This window comes from Sciurus vulgaris, assembly GCF_902686455.1.
Source record: "Sciurus vulgaris genome assembly, chromosome: 16".
In the NCBI taxonomy this organism is placed as follows: domain Eukaryota; kingdom Metazoa; phylum Chordata; class Mammalia; order Rodentia; family Sciuridae; genus Sciurus; species Sciurus vulgaris.
In genome coordinates, this window is record NC_136477.1 from 64835958 (window position 1) to 64854076 (window position 18119).

An 18119-nucleotide genomic window follows, 5' to 3' on the forward strand; every position below is an offset into this window, starting at 1 on the left:
TTTGGTTCTCTGCTCCTGTAACAGGAGATTCAACACAGGAGAAATGAAATAGTCAATGATATAATTTTTTTTTTTTTTTTTTTGGTGCTGAGAACTGAACTCAGGGGCAGTTGGTCACTGAGTCACATCCCCAGCCCTATTTTGTATTTTATTTAGAGACAGGGTCTCACTGAGTTGCTTACCACCTCACTTTTGCTCAGGCTAGATTTGAACTCTGAATTCTCCTGGTTTGTATTTTCTTTTAAATGAGAGGCATTAGTCTTTAGAGCTTTCTATTTCAAAAATATTCTATTTTAAATTTGTGCTTTTTCTGAATATTTTTTTTACTTCCCTGAGTTTTTAAAATTCATCTCAAATCTAATGTATCTGTAGAAAATAAATAAATAAGTTTTTAAACTGAAAATTATTCATATTTTGATTTTATACTTGTGGCAGGCAAGATCCGGGGCCTAGAGTTATGCCACATGCATCCAAAGATGGCATTTACCATTGGCTGTATGAGAATTAGTTCAGCCGCCTAGCACATGGACAGATATATCTTACATGTATGATTGAGCTCATGATCGCTTGAACTTTAATAGGATTATATGGACATATCTGGTTATAATTGCTTATGCATGAGACTGCTTATATATTGAGGGTGTTATCAAAATAAAGCAGAAGCTGCTTCATGAACTTCTGAAGAGTACGTGTCGTTTGTCCCGCTGGTCGGCAGCAAGCTGCAATACTTCAATATTTTCAGTACCACAACCATTAAGACTGCAATTTGTTGTCACTTCAGACTTGAAAAAACATTTGTATAATAGAATTTACCATATATTTATGTGTATGTATGTATAGATACATATATACAGGTTTATGAATATATAAAGCATGTTTGTATGTATGAAAGAGAATGGTATATATGCCAGGTTGTCCTAAGTTGAAGAGGCACTGATTATTTTTTTCATGTTTTTTCACATCTTTTTTACTCAGTAGGATAATTGAGTGCAGAAAAGGCAGATAACCACTTGACTTGATCATCCTCAGCCACTTATGAATCTCTCAATTATAATTTTAAAGAAACTTGTTTTTATATATATATATATATATATATATATATATTTTTTTTTTTTTTTTTTTTTTTTTTTGTACCAGGTGTTAACCCAGAAACACACAAGCCACATTTCCAGCCCTTTTTTATTTTTTACTGTTTTGGGACATAATTTTGCTAAGTTACTTAGGGCCAAGCTAAGTTTCTGAGGCTAGCCTCAAACTTGTGATCCTCCTGCCTCAGCCTTCTGAGCTGCTGGACTTAGAGGTGTATACCACTGTGCCTGGCTTGTGAATGTGTTCTTGATGCAGACATTTAACCTGCAATCACAATACACTACAATATCTCATTATTTTTGGTTGTAATCAGGATTTCTTTCTTTCTTTGTTTTTTTTTTTTTTTTTTTTTTTGTGGCGGGTACTGAGGATTGTACTCAGGGGCTTTTGATCATTGAGCCACATCTCCAGGTTCTCATTGAATTGCTTAGCACCTTGCTTTTGCTGAGGCTGTCTTTGAACTAAAGATCCTCCTGTCTCAGTCTCCCAAGCTGCTGAGATTACAAGTGAGTGCCACCTCATCTGGATGTAATAGGGTTTTAAGAAGGCCAGAGCATCTGTTGGAAGCAAATGATTGGAGAGAAAGGAGCTGACTCAATGATAAAGGAGAAATAAGTGTCTGCCAAGCCTTAAGATTTGCCTAGTCTTTGCAATGTATCATTTATGTTTTGCCATTTCAGTGCAAACAGGCTGAGACTCAAAGAAGTTAAAAATCTGACTTTCAAGGTCACTTTATTAGTAGGGAGTTGAATGTCAAGAATTTACATCTATTTGACTTTACAAGTTATGTTAATTTCCCTTCTGCTCTGTTAGCACTGGAGCAAAAGAGGAAGGGAAAAGCATGAGAGTAAATTGGAGGGAGTATCCTGGTGGCCATATGTATTGTTGGGGAAATGACCCTGGTATCAGGTCCTGTGCAGAGAAGTTACATCTCCTATTTTGTCTTATTTTGGACCTTTTACACATTTGAAAGCTGTGGTAGCCGTTTCATTTATTACTTACTTTCTTCAAACCTTTCTAAAAAAGCCATCTCCAAATTCTTTGCCATTCTTATAATATTCCTTCTCATTTTAAGACTGTAAGAACACAAGAACCATGCCGGACATGGGAATTGACATAAGAGGGTTTATTAAGCAAACAGTGTCTCCCTGCAGGGTAAGAGAGAAAATGAGAGGAAGAGAAAGGGTGCATGCAAGAGAGAGTGTGAAAAACAAGGAGGAGAGAGAAAGAAAGTGAGTAGAAGAAAGAAAGCATGAGAAAAGGTGGCGGGGAAGATATCCTTAAGCAGTTGAATTCCTCAGGCTAACAGGTGACCAATAACGGAGAAGAATACTTGCAAGATGATGAACCAATAGCTAGCTAGGATATTCACAGACTGACAAGTAGTTGGGAGGTGGGGAAATGGCTGCAGCTGAAAGGGCGGGAGGAGCAAAGAGAAGTTGGGAGGTGGGGAAATGAATGCAGCATAAGTACTGTTGACAACAGGGTGATATCTGTGCAGCTAACTGTCTTAATCTCCAGATGCAGGCAGTAGTGACTGCACTCTCAAGAGCCAATAGAGGACAAACAGAACTGCTGGGCCCCCATTTTTATCAAGGTTTTTAAGACATATTTGTCTGAGGAATGTACAACTGCCCAGGAACTTTATCAAGGACGGAGCCCCTAGATCCAACTCATCTCCTGTATAGTTCACCCTTTTCCTCCTCCCTTCTTCCTCTAGGACCATTCATTTCTGGCCGGACCCAATGAGGATCAAATAGATTGGTGGGACCCAACTAGAGGAGGACTAATGTTTAGCTGTTCAAATGTTAACTAATAACATACAGGTCTTTGTGTGTGAATGATTGGAAATCTCTTAAATAGAGGGCTTTCTTGCCCCTCGGGGCCACTCCCCACTCAGCCATTGCAATGGTCTGAGAGGCTGGTTGCGTTCCAGGCTTGAGCTTGCAATAAAACCACATTGTGTGTCTTGCATTACCTTGTATGCACTTTGGCTGTCTAGGGATCAGTCGATATCGGACACTAACAGTAGCAGGGGAGCAGCTTTATATTACAAGGACAGTAATCAAAGTGATCTTCAGATGTATCAGGATTGTAAGTTTCATGTTTATAATATTCCATGCATGCATACATATTAAATGCTTAAAAAGAAGGACTTCAGCCCAGCATTTGTATCCATCTCTAGTCAAGTCCAACTTTCATTCCTAGTTGTGTTTTTTTTTTTTTCTTTTTTTGCTCTACACCACCAGTTACATTGATCTATGTAGATCATGCTTTTCAGGATCCTACCTTGTTTTCACCATGTAGTCTTGATTGTCTTAACTTTCAGTTCCTACCCATTGTTTATCTCCTAGAAAAATTCTCACTGGAAGTGACTGACTTGACAACATGACCTTCATTGGATTAGGCATTGAAGAGACTACTTTGCATCCAGCCCTGGCCTATTCTTTCTATGTTAATTATATTTTCTCCCTTTAAAAGGTTCAGGTTGTAATACAAAACTGCTCCCCCGCCCTTTATCCCTTTACGCTGCATCACAACCTAGTTTGTCAGTCTGAAAGCTGCTCTCCCCAGCCCTTTCCACTGCAGCCATTTCCCTGCCTCCCAACTACTTGTCAGTCTGTGAACATCCTATTTGTTCATCAGCTTGCAAGTATCCTTCTCCATTATTTATTGATCCCCTGTTAGCCTGGCAGAATTCAATTGCAATGTTAGGGTCCCAGTCCGGCTAATCCCCGAAGAGTCAAAGTGAACACACGGTAATGCAAATCACACTACGAGGTTTTATTAAAGCAAGCTCGAGCCTGGACCACAACCAGCCCCTCAGACCGATACAATGGCTGGGGGGAGGGAGCGGCTCCAAGGGGCGAGAAAGCGCTCTACTTAAGAGCTTTTTCCAGCATTCACACACAAGGACCTGTACATTATTGGTTAAAATTCACACAGCTAAATACTTGTACTCTTTTGGTTTGGTCCCTCCACTTTATTTGAATCTTATTGGGTCCCGCCAAAACTGAACGGTCCTGGAGGGAGCAGGGAGGAGGGAAGGAGTGAATTATGAGGGAGAGGGGTCAGGGCTAGGTTCCCCTGTCCTTGATAGATGGGGTCTCCGGACAGCTGCACATTCCTCAGGTGGATATCTCTGAACAGCCTTGATAAGCCCCAGGCCCAGCGCATCCCATTTGACCCTTTATTGGCCCTTGAAGGCGCTGCTGTGGCTGCTGGCATCCTCAGTGCTTGCACGCCCTTTTCCTGGGGATCCGCTTCACAAAATGGCTTGTTTATACAAGAGGGCTGCACGGATGGCACCCGTTCTCAACATTCACCCCTTTAGTTGTTCATAATGAGGAATCATACTCATTGGGGTGTCCTGCATATCTATCCTCTGGGGCCGGTACTCTCTCGTATTGTTGCCTTAGCACCATCAGCTGGACTGTGCTTACACGGTCCTTAACAAAAGCTATCAACTTATTCAAAATGTAGGGACCAAATGTTAGGGGCATGAGTAAAATAATGAAGGGCCCCAGCAAGGTAGAAATTAAAGTAGTCAACCAAGGAGAGGAGTTAAACCATGACTCAAACCAGCCCTGCTGTGCTTCCCGTTCCTTCTTTCATTTTGCGAGCCCCTCTCTAACTTTAGCCATAGATTCTTTAACTACTCCTGAATGGTCGACATAAAAGCAACACTCTTCGCCTAGGGCCACGCATAATCCTCTTTGCTGCAGGAGAATCAAATCTAATCCCCTCCTGTTTTGCATCACCACTTCCGCTAGGGAGGTGAGGGACTCTTGAAGGTGTGAGATGGAGGTTTCCAGTCTCTCGATATCCAAATCAATAGCCGCTCTTAAACTGGAGTAATGTTGGCTCTGAGTTATTAAGGAAGCTGTTCCTGTCCCAGCTCCGATGAGTCCCAAACCTAGAACCATACTTAGGGTAAAGGCCGTAAAAGGTTCCCTCTTGGCCCTCAGGGATCCCCTCTTAGTTGCTGATAGAAGTCCTCATCTGAATGGTACAACAGCCTGGGAACTAGCCTAATGAGAACGCAAAAACCCTGGGAGTTACTGATTACCTCGGTGTGGGCACATGGTGTGAGTCCTGTAGAACAGGCCCACCAAGAGTCCTGCTGGGGGACAAGTTGTCCAGCGGCATCGTTAAATTGCATAAGGGCTGGTGTGATTTGTGGATATGGCCTACACAGAGCCCTTGTCCAGTAACGTGTTGTAAGGTAAGGGTACCTTTTGATTGCCATTGGCATTTAGCAGAGCTGTGAGAAGAGGTGTACTTCCCTAGGGTTGCTATACCTTCGTAATAAGGGGGGGCTGCATCGTAGCACAGCCAGCAGGATTTAGTCATATTGGGCTTGGAACTGTTTAGGACTAAGTAGAATTGTTTCAAAAGCACTAACAGGGGGTCCTCAAGGGTCTCTGCTGGGAAAAGGACAGATCCCAGTGGTGAGGTCTCGGCATCTGGGGACGTGGTTGAAAACTGCATTAAGCATGGCTTTGGGGTGTTGGTAGGTTGAACAGATTGTCTATTTGGGTTAAGTACCTGGCTAGGACCCAATGCTGTTATGCTTAGGGGTCTTTGGACTAGCTTGATAGTGAAAATTAGTTCAGGATTATACCCACGGTGGTATAGCCTTAGCCCCCAGCTCTTTCCCGTCTCCCAGTTCGCCTTCCTCCCCGAGGGGGTAAACTTTATGACCAATGGGTTGCAGCATCCCCCTGGGGTGGCTAATTGGAAGGCAGAATATCCCGATTGGTCTTTGTTATAGCATGGCCCACAGCTCACCCTTCTACCGTTCTGTTGGCAGTAACCTCGTCCCACTTCTTGCATGTTACCACCCCTCTTCACTGAGATTAGATCTCCAGTGATGGGGGGGGTCCATGTGAACCACCCAGTAGATTCACACCCCCATGCTTTACAATAGGCACTTTCGGGACCTCCACACTTGGCAATATGCTCTCTGTCTCGGGAGTGAGCGGGGCAGACGTAAAACCCTAGGTTTCTGGTATTACTACGACCTCCGGTAGTCCTACACCCATACCTGGGGAAAGGTTCCTGATCTGAGGGGTCCCATGCATCCCCCACAAGATCACATAATTCCACATGGAGATCAGGGAACCAAATTCCCTGGGGGGCAAGGTCTGAAGATGTAGCATTGGCTACTTCGCCAGTTTCCGCATTAATGATCATCCAGGTTTGGTTCCAAGGGAGGTGGGGGTTCCCTCGAACCAGCAAAATGCTTATAGTTAGAAAGCAAAGGGCTACTGCCTGGATCAGTTTCCAGGTTGTTTTGAACGAAGTGTGTGGATTGTCTTTTACGCAATTGGGGAGCCAGACGATCGCTCGGGACAGTCAGGTGTTCCACATCCTTCCTCCGGAAGCTCAACTTCAAGGGGTTGTCTGGGTGTCGCCGCGCTGTCCACTCCTCTGCCACTTTCTGTTCCTCAGTGCTGGCCCAGAGTAGGTGTGAGTGATGCACCCAGAGTCTGATGCTGTCAACCTTAACAGCAGTGGGAGTAACCAAGACAACCACGTAAGGCCCTTTCCAACGTCCCTCCAAGGTGCGGGCTCGGTGTCTCTTTACCCATATCCAGTCTCCTGGGACAATGCCATGTTCCAGACTCGGGGGGTCACAGGCTTCATAAAGTGAGCATACCAGGGGCCAGATTTCACGCTGTACCTCATATAAAGCCTTCAAACTGGCTAAATAATTTGGAGCCATATCAGTACCTCGGTCAGATAAAGTACAGACAACTATGGGGGGTGGAGCTCCGTACAGAATTTCGAAGGACGTCAATCCGTGCACATAGGGTGAGTTCCAAACCCGGAAGATGGCATAAGGCAGGAGGGTCACCCAGTCCTCTCCAGTCTCCATGGCCAATTTGGACAAAGTCTCCTTCAAAGTCCGATTCATCCTTTCTACCTTCCCTGAGTTCTGGGGATTGTATCCACAGTGCAACTTCCAATTGGTCCCCACAGCCTGGGCTAGTCCCTGCAGGACTTTGCTGATGAAAGCCGGTCCATTATCCGACCCTAACATCTCAGGAACCCTGTACCTGGGTATGATCTCTTCGAGTAAGGCCTTGGCTACCACTTGAGCTGTTTCCTTCTTAGTGGGGAAAGCCTCAACCCATCCAGAGAAGGTGTCCACCATCACTAACAAGTATTTGTAGCCATACCTCCCGGGCTTGACTTCAGTGAAATCCACTTCCCAGCTCCTTCCCGGTGCCCTCCCCCGTACCCTGGTACCTGTATGTAAGGGTCCCTTCCTACTGGGTTTCATAGCCTGGCACCCGGCACACTGGTCCACGATTCGCTGGATCTGGGCTGTCTGATGCGGGAAACTGAGGTGGGCCATTTCCAGGAGGGTCAGGAGCTTCCTTTTTCCCAGATGGCTGGCTTGATGCAGGTTGGTGAGGAGAAACTGTCCCAGTTCTGACGGCAGGATAAGTCGCCCTTTGGGGTCGCGATACCAGCCTTGTGGACCTGGTCCTGTACTCTGGTGGTGGTGAATCCATTTTAAGTCTTCTGGGTGTAATCGGGCTTCGGTGGTAGTCGCGGGAGCTCAGGCACTGGCAGGGCTAGGGCCAGAGTAGCAGTAGATCCAGCTGCCAGTCTAGCCGCCTCGTTGGCCCACCGATTCCCTTCAGCTTCTGGGGTCCGGGCAGACTGGTGACCAGGAACATGAACAACTGCTAGCGCCCAGGGCTTTTGCACTGCTGCCAATAGCCTCTGTATCTCACTCAAGTTGCGCAGCCCTCTCCCTTTGGCGGTAATGAAACCTGCTCCCGGTATATGGTATATGGCCCCATGAACTTGCACAGTGCCAAAGGCGTAGCGGCTATCAGTATAGACAGTCACCCGCTTACCTTCGGCCCTTTCAAGGGCTTCAGCTAGCGCGACCAATTCAGCCCTTTGAGCCGAGGTTCCCGGTGGTAAGGAGGCACTCCAAATAACAGTTCCTTGTTGATCCACTACCGCCGTTCCCGCCCGGCGCACCCCGTTCTGCACAAAGCTACTTCCATCCGTGTACCAGATCAACTCACTGTTGGGGAGAGCAGAGTCCTGCAGGTCAGGGCGCACCTGGGTCACTTCGGCCACGATCTCTTGGCAGTCATGGAGAGGGGCTTCCAGATTTGGGGTCAGCAGCAGGGTGGCTGGGTTCAAGGAGGCTGGCTCAGAGAAGGTGATCAGAGGGGAGTCTTGCAGGAGCCCCTGGTAGTAAGTCAGTCTGACATTTGTCATCCACCTACGGGGGGGGTACCTCAAGACCCCATCAATGGCGTGAGGGGTCACTATCTTCAAGTGCTGACCGAAGGTGTGCTTGTCAGCATCCTTTACCATCAAGGCGACTGCTGCTGTGATTCACAAACATGGGGGCCAACCTGGCGCAACGGGATCCAGTCTTTTGGACAAGTAGGCCACGGGGCGCTTCCACGTGCCCCAAGCGCTGCATCAGCACTCCCTTCGCTATACCCCTCCTCTCATCTACGAAGAGGTGGAAGGGCTTCTAAGGGTCTGGCAGCACCAATGCCGGGGCCTCTAGGAGGGCGTCTTAAGCCCCTCGAATGCTTGCTGTTGTTCTGGCCCCCAGACCCAGGGGGTCCTGTCCTTAGTGGCCTCATACAAGGGTTTAGCCAACTCAGCATACCCTAAGATCCACAAGCGGCAGTAGCCGGTGGTGCCCAGAAATTCTCGGACCTCTCGAGCTGAGGTGGGGACCGGGAGCCTTAGAATGGTTTCCTTCATGGCCTCTGTCAGCCACCTGGTTCCTTCCTTCAGTTTGTACCCTAGGTAAGTAACAGTCTGCCTGCATATCTGAGCTTTCCTTGCACTGGCCCAATAGCCAAGCCTCCCAAGTTCTCGGAGGAGGTCCTCTGTTGCCCTTTGGCACTCAGCCTCTGAGGGGGCTGCCAGGAGCAGATCATCAACATATTGCAGTAAGGTGACGGAGCTGTGGTTCCGCCAGAAGGTACCCAAGTCCTCACTCAAAGCTTCCTTAAAAAGGGTGGGGGAGTTCTTGAAGCCCTGCAGAAGTCTGGTCCAAGTAAGCTGCCCAGGGGTCCCTGTATCTTCATCTTGCCACTCAAAAGCAAAGATGAGTTGGCTGCTGGGTGCCAGGGCTATGCTAAAAAAAGCATCCTTTAAATCTAGGGTGGTGTACCAAACAAGTGTCGGAGGCAGGTGGCTCAGCAGGGTATAGGGATTGGGGACAGTAGGGTGGATGTCCACAACATTTTCATTCACCTTTCTCAGATCCTGAACTGGCCTATAATCTCTTCCTCCTGGCTTTCTGACAGGCAGGAGCGGGGTGTTCCAAGCTGAGTGGCAGGGCTGCAAAATTCCCGCCCCCCGGAGTCGGCGGATGTGTGGCACAATTCCTCTATGTGCCTCAGCAGACATTGGGTACTGCCGAACCCGGACTGGCTATGCAGTGGTCTTAAGTTGTACTATCACTGGGAGTCGGTGTGCTGCCAGCTCCACTCCCACCACCTCCGCCCATGCCTGCGGGAAGGTCTCCACCCAATAGCTCATCTCGGGGGGCCATTGAAGTAGAAGTTCCTTGGGGGAGAACAGACGAAATTCATCAGCAACAGACATGGTCAAAACGTGGAGGGGCTGCCCTTGGCCATCTGTAACCTTAATGCCACCTGGCTCAAAGTGAATACGGGCCTGCACTTTGGTTAGCAAGTCCTGTCCCAAAACAGGAGCTGGACACTCAGGGATAACCAGTAAAGAATGGGTTACCTGGTGTCGACCCAGATCTACCTGTCGCTTGCTAGTCCAATGGTAGGCTTTGGATCCAGTGGCTCCTTGAACCAGACTAATCCTCTGGGACAAGGGCCCTGTGGGCTTGTTGAGAACCGAATACTGTGCTCCGGTATCCACCATAAGTCCCACTGGCCTCCCCTCCACAAATATGGTTACCCAAGACTCGGGGAGGTGTTCCGAGCCCCGTCCCCCCTAGTCACTGTCCATCCCTGCCAGGAGGACTCGGGCACCACCACCCGTTTTATCTCCTGGCTTCTCCCGCTTCTGTAATTTGGGACACTCCCGCCTCCAGTGCCCGTGCTCCTTGCAGTACCAGCACTGTTCCCGATTCAGCTCCACCCGGTCCTGCCGAGGGCGGCTCGGGCCACTCCTCCCAAAACCTTATTTCCCATCCCCTCTCACCCCAGCCAACAGTATGTTTGCCATTTCCCTCTGCTGTTTCCTGTTCTCCTTGCTGTGGTGCTCTCTATCCTCCTTCCTCATTCTTTCCTGTAATTCCTGGTTCTCTTTCCTAATTCTGTCCTTCTGCTCCTCAGGGGTCTCTCGAGTGTTGAACACTTGTTCTGCTACCTTCATAAGATCCCGAATAGCCATTCCTCCCAGTCCCTCTTGCTTATAGAGCTTTTTCCTAATATCTGGGGCAGCCTGATTTATACAGGACATGATTACAGCAGATTGATTCTCCTCTGCCATAGGATCTAAGGGCATATATTGTCTAAAGGCATCATACAATCGTTCAAGGAAAACGGCCGGGCTTTCATTTTCTCCCTGCATTACAGCTTTTACCTTAGCCAAATTGGTAGGACGGCGAGCTGCCGCCCGGAGACCGGCCATAAGAGTCTGGCGGCAGACTCGGAGACACTCCCTACCCGCGGGCGTCCCAAAATCCCACTCAGGTCTGTTCAAGGGAAAGTGGTCATCAATCAGGTTCGGTAGGGTGGTCGGTCTCCCATCGTCCCCAAGCACATTCTTCCTTGCTTCTGTGAGGATTCTCTCACACTCTTCTGTTGTGAATAGAGTTCTGAGGAGCTGCTGACAGTCATCCCAGGTGGGACTGTGGGTATGCAAAATGGACTCAAACAATTCAGTTAAACCTCTGGGGTCCTCAGAAAAAGGGGGATTCTGGGCCTTCCAGTTATACAAATCACTGGAGGAGAAGGGCCAGTACTGATAGGTGCATTCTCCCCCCTCTCCTCCCCTGCCTAAGGTCCGGACAGGTAAAATCGGGGCTCCCATCGAAGATGAGGAGGGTTCCTCATCATTGTTCTCCTCCCGGTGTCTCTGAGGACGTAGTCCCCTCGAAGGCCCTACAACCCTACATTGGGGTGTTGGCGGGGAAGTGGAAGAATCAGCCCCCTGCGGTAGAACCTGGGGCTGCTGTTGGGCATAAGGTGGAGGATTTTCCTCCAAATCCAGATATAAAGGGGATGGGTAGGGACCAGACCCTTCTTGGAAGACTGGTTTCCCAGGTTTCTCAGGGAAAGGGACAAAAGTCTCAGGAGAGGCTGGGGGTGGCGATGGCACCTGGGTAGTCATTGCCAAAGCTTTGACTGAGGCTTGTAGTGGCCCGTGGAGAAAAGGACTAAGCCACGAGGGGGGTCTTCCACCAGGGCCTGCCACACTAGTATGTAGGAATACTGGTCCGGGTGCCCCTTCAAGCCGGGCCTATTGATAACGTCCCGGACTCTTTTGATGACTTTCAATGAGAAAGTGCCCTCAGGTGGCCATCCAACATTGAAGGTTGGCCATTCCGTGGAGCAGAGTGTTGTAAACTTACCTTTTTTCAGGTTGTCCACACCAAACTTCCGTCTTTTGGCATGGACCTCAGAGAAGTGACTCAGGAGGAAAGTCTTAGGAGTCACCTGAGCCTGTCCCATAGTAAGGAGAAACAGACCAAGCAGACCAAAGAGAACAAAGGAGGCAATACACACAGTAAAACAAATTCTTACAGGACTCTCCAACATCCACGGGCTGGTCAGCCACACCACACTCACAGGCGCAATGCCCTTCTCATTCACACTACCAGAATCAGACCAAGGATCCTTACCAAACAGCCACCCAACCAGTGTCCACTGGGGACATCGGCGTGACTCCTGATTATTGGGGACGTCTCCCATGAGGAACCTCCAGGGTAACTCGCAACCCTTTCCTTCCACCAAACGAGAATTCTCATCCAAACTCTGACCAGGACTTACGTCCTACCAGGAGGTGGCCACTCCTCCTTCCGCGGCAAATTTCCTTAGAAACCTCGGTACCATGGGCCGTTTGTCTCTCCTGGGCCTGAGTCGGACGAATCTATCCTGGACGAGTCCCCAAATGTTAGGGTCCCAGTCCAACTAATCCCCAAAGAGTCAAAGTGAACACACGGTAATGCAAATCACACTACGAGGTTTTATTAAAGCAAGCTCGAGCCTGGACCGCAACCAGCCCCTCAGACCGATACAATGACTGGGGGGAGGGAGTGGCCCCAAGGGGCGAGAAAGCACTCTGTTTAAGAGCTTTTTCCAGCATTCACACACAAGGACCTGTACATTATTGGTTAAAATTCACACAGCTAAATACTTGTCCTCTTTGGTTTGGTCCCTCCACTTTATTTGAATCTTATTGGGTCCCGCCAAAACTGAACGGTCCTGGAGGGAGAAGGGAGGAGGGAAGGAGTGAATTATGAGGGAGAGGGGTCAGGGCTAGGTTCCCCTGTCCTTGATAGATGGGGTCTCCGGACAGCTGCACATTCCTCAGGTAGATATCTCTGAACAGCCTTGATAAGCCCGGGGCCCAGCGCATCCCATTTGACCCTTTATTGGCCCTCGAAGGCGCTGCTGTGGCTGCTGGCATCCTCAGTGCTTGCACGCCCTTTTCCTGGGGGTCCAGTTCACAAAATGGCTTGTTTATACAAGAGGGCTGCACGGATGGCACCCCGTTCTCAAAAGCTTAAGGATAGCTTCCCCACCATCTTTTCTCATGCTTTCTCTCTCCTACTCTCTTTCTCTCTCCTCCTCACTTTTCACACTCTCTCTTGCACATGTCCTTTCTCTTTTCCTCTCAGTTTCTCTCTTACCCTGAAAGAAGACACTTTGTTTGCTTAATAAACCCTCTTATGTCAATTTCTGTGTCCAGTGTGGTTCTCATGGGTTTCTTACACAGACGAGTACCTAGAAAATGCTAAAATTTTTCTCTCTCCTGCTCCTTTGCTCTCTAACTTTATTTCAGACCACTTTTACTACAGGTCCTGTGCCTAGCCTCTGTAACATACCTCATGTGTGCCAAATAGACTCCTATGTTGACCTTCTTCCTAACTGTAATATTCATGTTCCAAATATCTGCTCCACAAGTGGTTACCTCCAAGTTTTGACTCAGATGTTGCCTTCTTGGTGAGACTACTTCGAATAACTTCCAATTTAATACTGGCATATTTTTTCATCCATTTTTCCCTTGTTCTAATTCCTAATTCCCTCCCTCCCCACCCATATCACTTAACACTTTCTAACATATTGTTCACTACTCATTCCTTAATGCATGCTTGTCGTTTTCTCTCTCTATCCCTCTTGGAATTTAAATTGTTTATAAAAAAGATTTTCATTTATCAATATATCCCAAGTATCAAGAATGTTTGACACACACAGTGGCTCCAAATTAATATTTGTTGAATAAATGAATGTTTTTTCTTTTATTTAGAATAGAAAAGTAATAATTTCACCTCCTCCAGTAAATTGTCTTTTTTAAAAAAATGTTAATCCAAAGGGTATTTTGGAAGGAGAACCAAAATATTTAAATGATCTAGATTCCAATTAACTCTACCACTGATGATTTTTGGTCTGGGTGAATAACAGGCTGTTTTTAAAATTAGGTTAAAAGTTTCAGATATAATAAAGACAATTGAGTTTGGGATAGGATAGGGACCTAGTGGCTGAAGTGATTCATCTGTTTTTCCTGTTTTAGTAGCAGGCATCCATGTAAGGAGGAAGAAGAATTTGCAGTAACTTTTTTTTTGAAGAATGTGTTTCTGGGTTTAGAGTCCAGGGGTACTTCACCACTGAACTGAATCCCCAGTCCTTTTAATTTTCTTATTTTGATACAGGGTCTCACTAAGCTGCTGAGACTAGTATCAAACTTTTGATTTCCATGCTTCAGTCTCCTGAGGCTTGTTTGTTTCCTGAAAGTTGTTTCTTCTTTGGGTATTGAGTTTTTTAAATTGAGGTGAAGTTTGTATCAAACATTAACCATTTTAATGTGAACAATTCTGTACATTAACAGTGTTATCCAATCATGATCTCTAACTACAAAACATTTTCCTCAGTCCAAAGTTAAACCCTGTATACTCTGAGAGGTTCCCTACTGTACCTACTCCCAGCCCCTGGCAATCACCAATCTGTTTTGTTTCTGTGAATTTGCCTCTTCTGAATATTTTGTATAAATTGAAACACATGTGTATTTTTATGTCTTTTTTTAAAATTTAGTATATTATTTTTGAGAACATATTTTAGTATGGTCAGGACTGTTCCTTTCAAGGTCCAAATAATACTACATTGGGCTGGGAATATAGCTCAGTTGGTAGAGAACTTGCTTCCTAAGCAAAAGGCCCTAGGTTCAATTCCCAGCACCGCAAAAAAAAGAAAAAATTGCATTGTTTGTATATACTGTGATCTGCTTATCCATTCATGCATTCATAGATACTGGGCCTGTCTCTACCCTTTGGCTAATGTGTATGTTACTTCTGAAAGCATGTGTTCACATGCATTTGAGTACCTGGTTTCATTTCCTTTGGGTATGCACTTAGGAGTAGAATTGTGTCACATGATAACTTTATGTTTTCTTTTTGGAACATTGCCAAACTGTTTTCCACAATAGCAGAGTCTTTTACATTCCTATATGTAGTGTGTAATGCTTTTAATTTCTCTGCATCCTTACCAACACTTGTTATTTTCTATTGTTTTTGATAGGTATTGATTTAAAATTTAGTTTAAGAAAATTTCAAGATTGGGGTTGGGGAAATAGCTCAGTTGGCAAAGTGCTTGCCTTGCAAGCACAAGGCCATGGGATCAATTCCCAGCACCACAAAAAAAAAAAAAAAAAAAAAAAAAAAAAAAAAAAAAAGCTTAAAGGTTTTATTGATGTTTCCTTTTATAAAGGTTTGTATATAACAAAGAAAATAAAGTATGCAGAGACCTTATAGAAGCAAATAAAATATTGAATTGAGTAGGGAAATCTCAAGATACAAATGATATTTAATTTTAAAAATTAGAGTAAATGATAGTATAGGATTTCCAAGTTTGATTGAAAGGCTTGCAGTTATACATAAAACATTGGTGTATAATGAATTACTCTGTATTGTAGAGTATTATGTGTGTTAATAGTGATATACCTATAAGGTATGTGCTTAATTAAAATTGAGTTAACTGCTTAAACTGCCATGATTTGTTCATTCTAAAATAATTGTCACCAAAAATTTAGAAAATGATCAAAAGAAAAATTACCCCCCTAAGCACTACCCTACTAAGTTCGTGGTAGAATTTAGATATATTTTCTTTTATCCTTTCAAAATTTATGTTTTGTTAACAATGTTTATGACAATACATATACAGACTACAGTCCATACAACATATTTCATGGTGTTAAATTTGTTTTATAATGTCCATCTTCGCTAACTGTATAGTACTACATTTAATGATTTTATTCCAACTCTTAGGCATGATAAAATCTTTTGGTTTAGGTGGGAGCAATTATAACAGACTTCCTGAAGAAAGCCTATTCACTTACCATCCCCATACACACTTCATTTCTTAAGTGTCGTGACTGCTTTTGTGAAGTGACTTCTGTGATTTTAGATCAGGATTGATATTGTAGTTCCATCCCACAGTGCCCTTTATCATTGACAACACTGGGTTTTGATTCTAATCAAGTTCTTTTTTGTGAATGTGAGTCTATTGCCTTCCTGTCCTGTCAGGCTGTAAGCTCACCAGGGACTGGAGTTATGGTTGCCTTTGTGCTCGATTAACTTCCATCAGGGCTGTGTGCACTGCTCATTGATTCTTAATGAGCATGTTAGATTACTAGTGAGGTGACAAACAGGCAAAGGAAAACCAGTTTGAACAATCAGGTGCTCCTGGGTCTTCGGAAAAATTTGTGGGTTTGGAAGCTAAAGAATGGGGAGAGTTTTCTTCATTTTCGAGGGGGTGGAGAGAAAAATGGGGCAGTGTCACTGGAAGATGATTGTAAAGAGCTCTGTTTATATTAAGAAGTTCTTTATTTGCAAAATTTAAATATTTACATTTTCTTCTGTCACTTTTGTATAAATTGAATGCATTTAGTGTTTCAAGTTATATTCTGTTACAAATTTTGGAACATTTTGAATAAGTATACAAAATATGAACTATGTTTTAGTATGATACTCTACTATTGGGTACCTCCTTGTTGAAGGAAGTGAATACTAATAAAAAGACTGATTCAATGACCTAGAGGATTGGTTATGAAGACCTGAGTCTAGGTTAGTTCCATGGGAGTACAGTAAATACAGGAGATATTTGTATAATCATGTAGGTGTAGGTAAGCATTAGCTGATAGATTTTGGAAATAAAATAGCTTAGAATAACAGGTTTCTAGAAGAAATTAGTTTGATGTCTATAGATTTGGGGAGAAAATAAATGGATTTTGTTTTTCTCCTATTGACTTGAGATACTTTTATGGAGGTGCAGTATAGGTTATATCATAGGTTGTCAGAGTTTTTTAAATATATGCAAAGCCAAATAGTAAATATTTCCTCTTTGTGAGCCATAAGGTCTGTTTCATCTATTGACCCGTGCTGTTGTGTGAAAGCAACCTCAGCTATGTAAACCAATGGCTGTGACTATGTTCCTGTAATAGCCCATATAAAAAATCAGGTGGCACATGCCACTTGACCCACTGTGCTTTTGTTTTCCAACTCCTTGGTTATATTGCTGAGATTTTATTTCAGAGTATATTAAGTCATATTGGATTGTGTTGTGTATTATGTAGTTTCCTTCAATGATGATCACTGATGAAAAGTTGAACTACAAGCCATGGTGGCACATGCCTGTATTCCCTGTGGCTTGTGAGGCTGAGAGAGGAGGATTTAGAGTTCAAAGCCAGCCTCAGCAAAAGTGAGGTGCTAAGTAACTCAGTGAGTCCCTATCTCTAAATAAAATACAAAATAGGGCTGTAGATGTGGCACAGTGGTCGAGTACCCCCAAGTTCTTTCCCCAGTACCAAGAAAAAGTAAGTTAGATCTATAGAAAAGAACTGTTGTATTTAGGTTTTATTATCCCGCTTTTAGCATTTTTGACTAAGCAGTGTTAAAACAAATTTATAGGAGGCCATTATTTTCAAATGAGCTTCTGCACTGGGCCCCAACAAACAAGAGGAGAATGGAGCAACTCACTTTGGGTACTACATAATGAAACTGAACTTTGAAATGGTCCAGTTTAAATAACAAAAAAACAAAAACCAGGAGACTCCCAGAAGCCAATCAGAAGGGACTCAGTTAACCTAACCTGGTATAATAAGAAATTAATTTACTTATAAAAATGCATAGCTTAAAATAGTCCACTTTTTGATCCTTATTTTTGCTTTCTTCACCTCTTTTCTACCTATAAAGTTAACATCCTCTGCTTAGATCATTGGCTCACCTTTTCTGAATTCTTTTGAAGAGATGCTAACTGATTCATGAATTATTTTAAAAGAAAAACACATCTTTAAATTTGTTAAAATTCTGCTTCTTTTAAAAAATCAGTGTCAAATAAACAGGACAGAGAAAGTGTATAGTAAAACCTATAATAAGAATTTAGATTAAAAATATCTAAGTTGAGAAGTGGGAAGAATAATGGTAGGAGTCTGTCAAAGGACAATTTGGTAGTTCGGTGACTAGGAATTTTATGAGCATTAAGAGTAGGTTTGTTGAACAATAGTGGGAAAAGGTGGAATTGTAAGTTTCATATCTTGTTTTAAAGACCTTTTAGGATTAGGTCTTAATTCTTCAAAGCACTTTACAGCACAAGTTTTGGAAAGAAATAATGAAAATGTAAATAATGTATAAATTATCAATGAAGCCAGGGGAAAAGCATCAATTTTAGAATCAGACTACCTGGTTTGAGTCTTATCTCTGACTTTTTTGACTTGCAGTCTATCTTCTGTCTCAGATTAGCTTTAATTTTCTCATCTGAAAAAGATAATTAATAGCTGTTAATAGGAGTTATAGGATTATTGAGAGACATTGTAGTTTATCTGACTCATAGTAC

The 18119-nt window shown here is 44.4% G+C and overlaps 1 long non-coding RNA gene and 1 pseudogene across 2 annotated transcripts in view; both read left to right on the forward strand.

The window, feature by feature from the left end:
- LOC306647158 (flavin-containing monooxygenase 5-like) overlaps nt 1-18119 on the forward strand; it is a 636328-nt pseudogene that overhangs the window by 413284 nt on the left and 204925 nt on the right. The window lies entirely within an intron of this gene.
- Nucleotides 1-18119, forward strand: part of LOC306646634 — a 154021-nt gene that overhangs the window by 74578 nt on the left and 61324 nt on the right. The gene's annotated exons all lie outside the window — the stretch shown is intronic.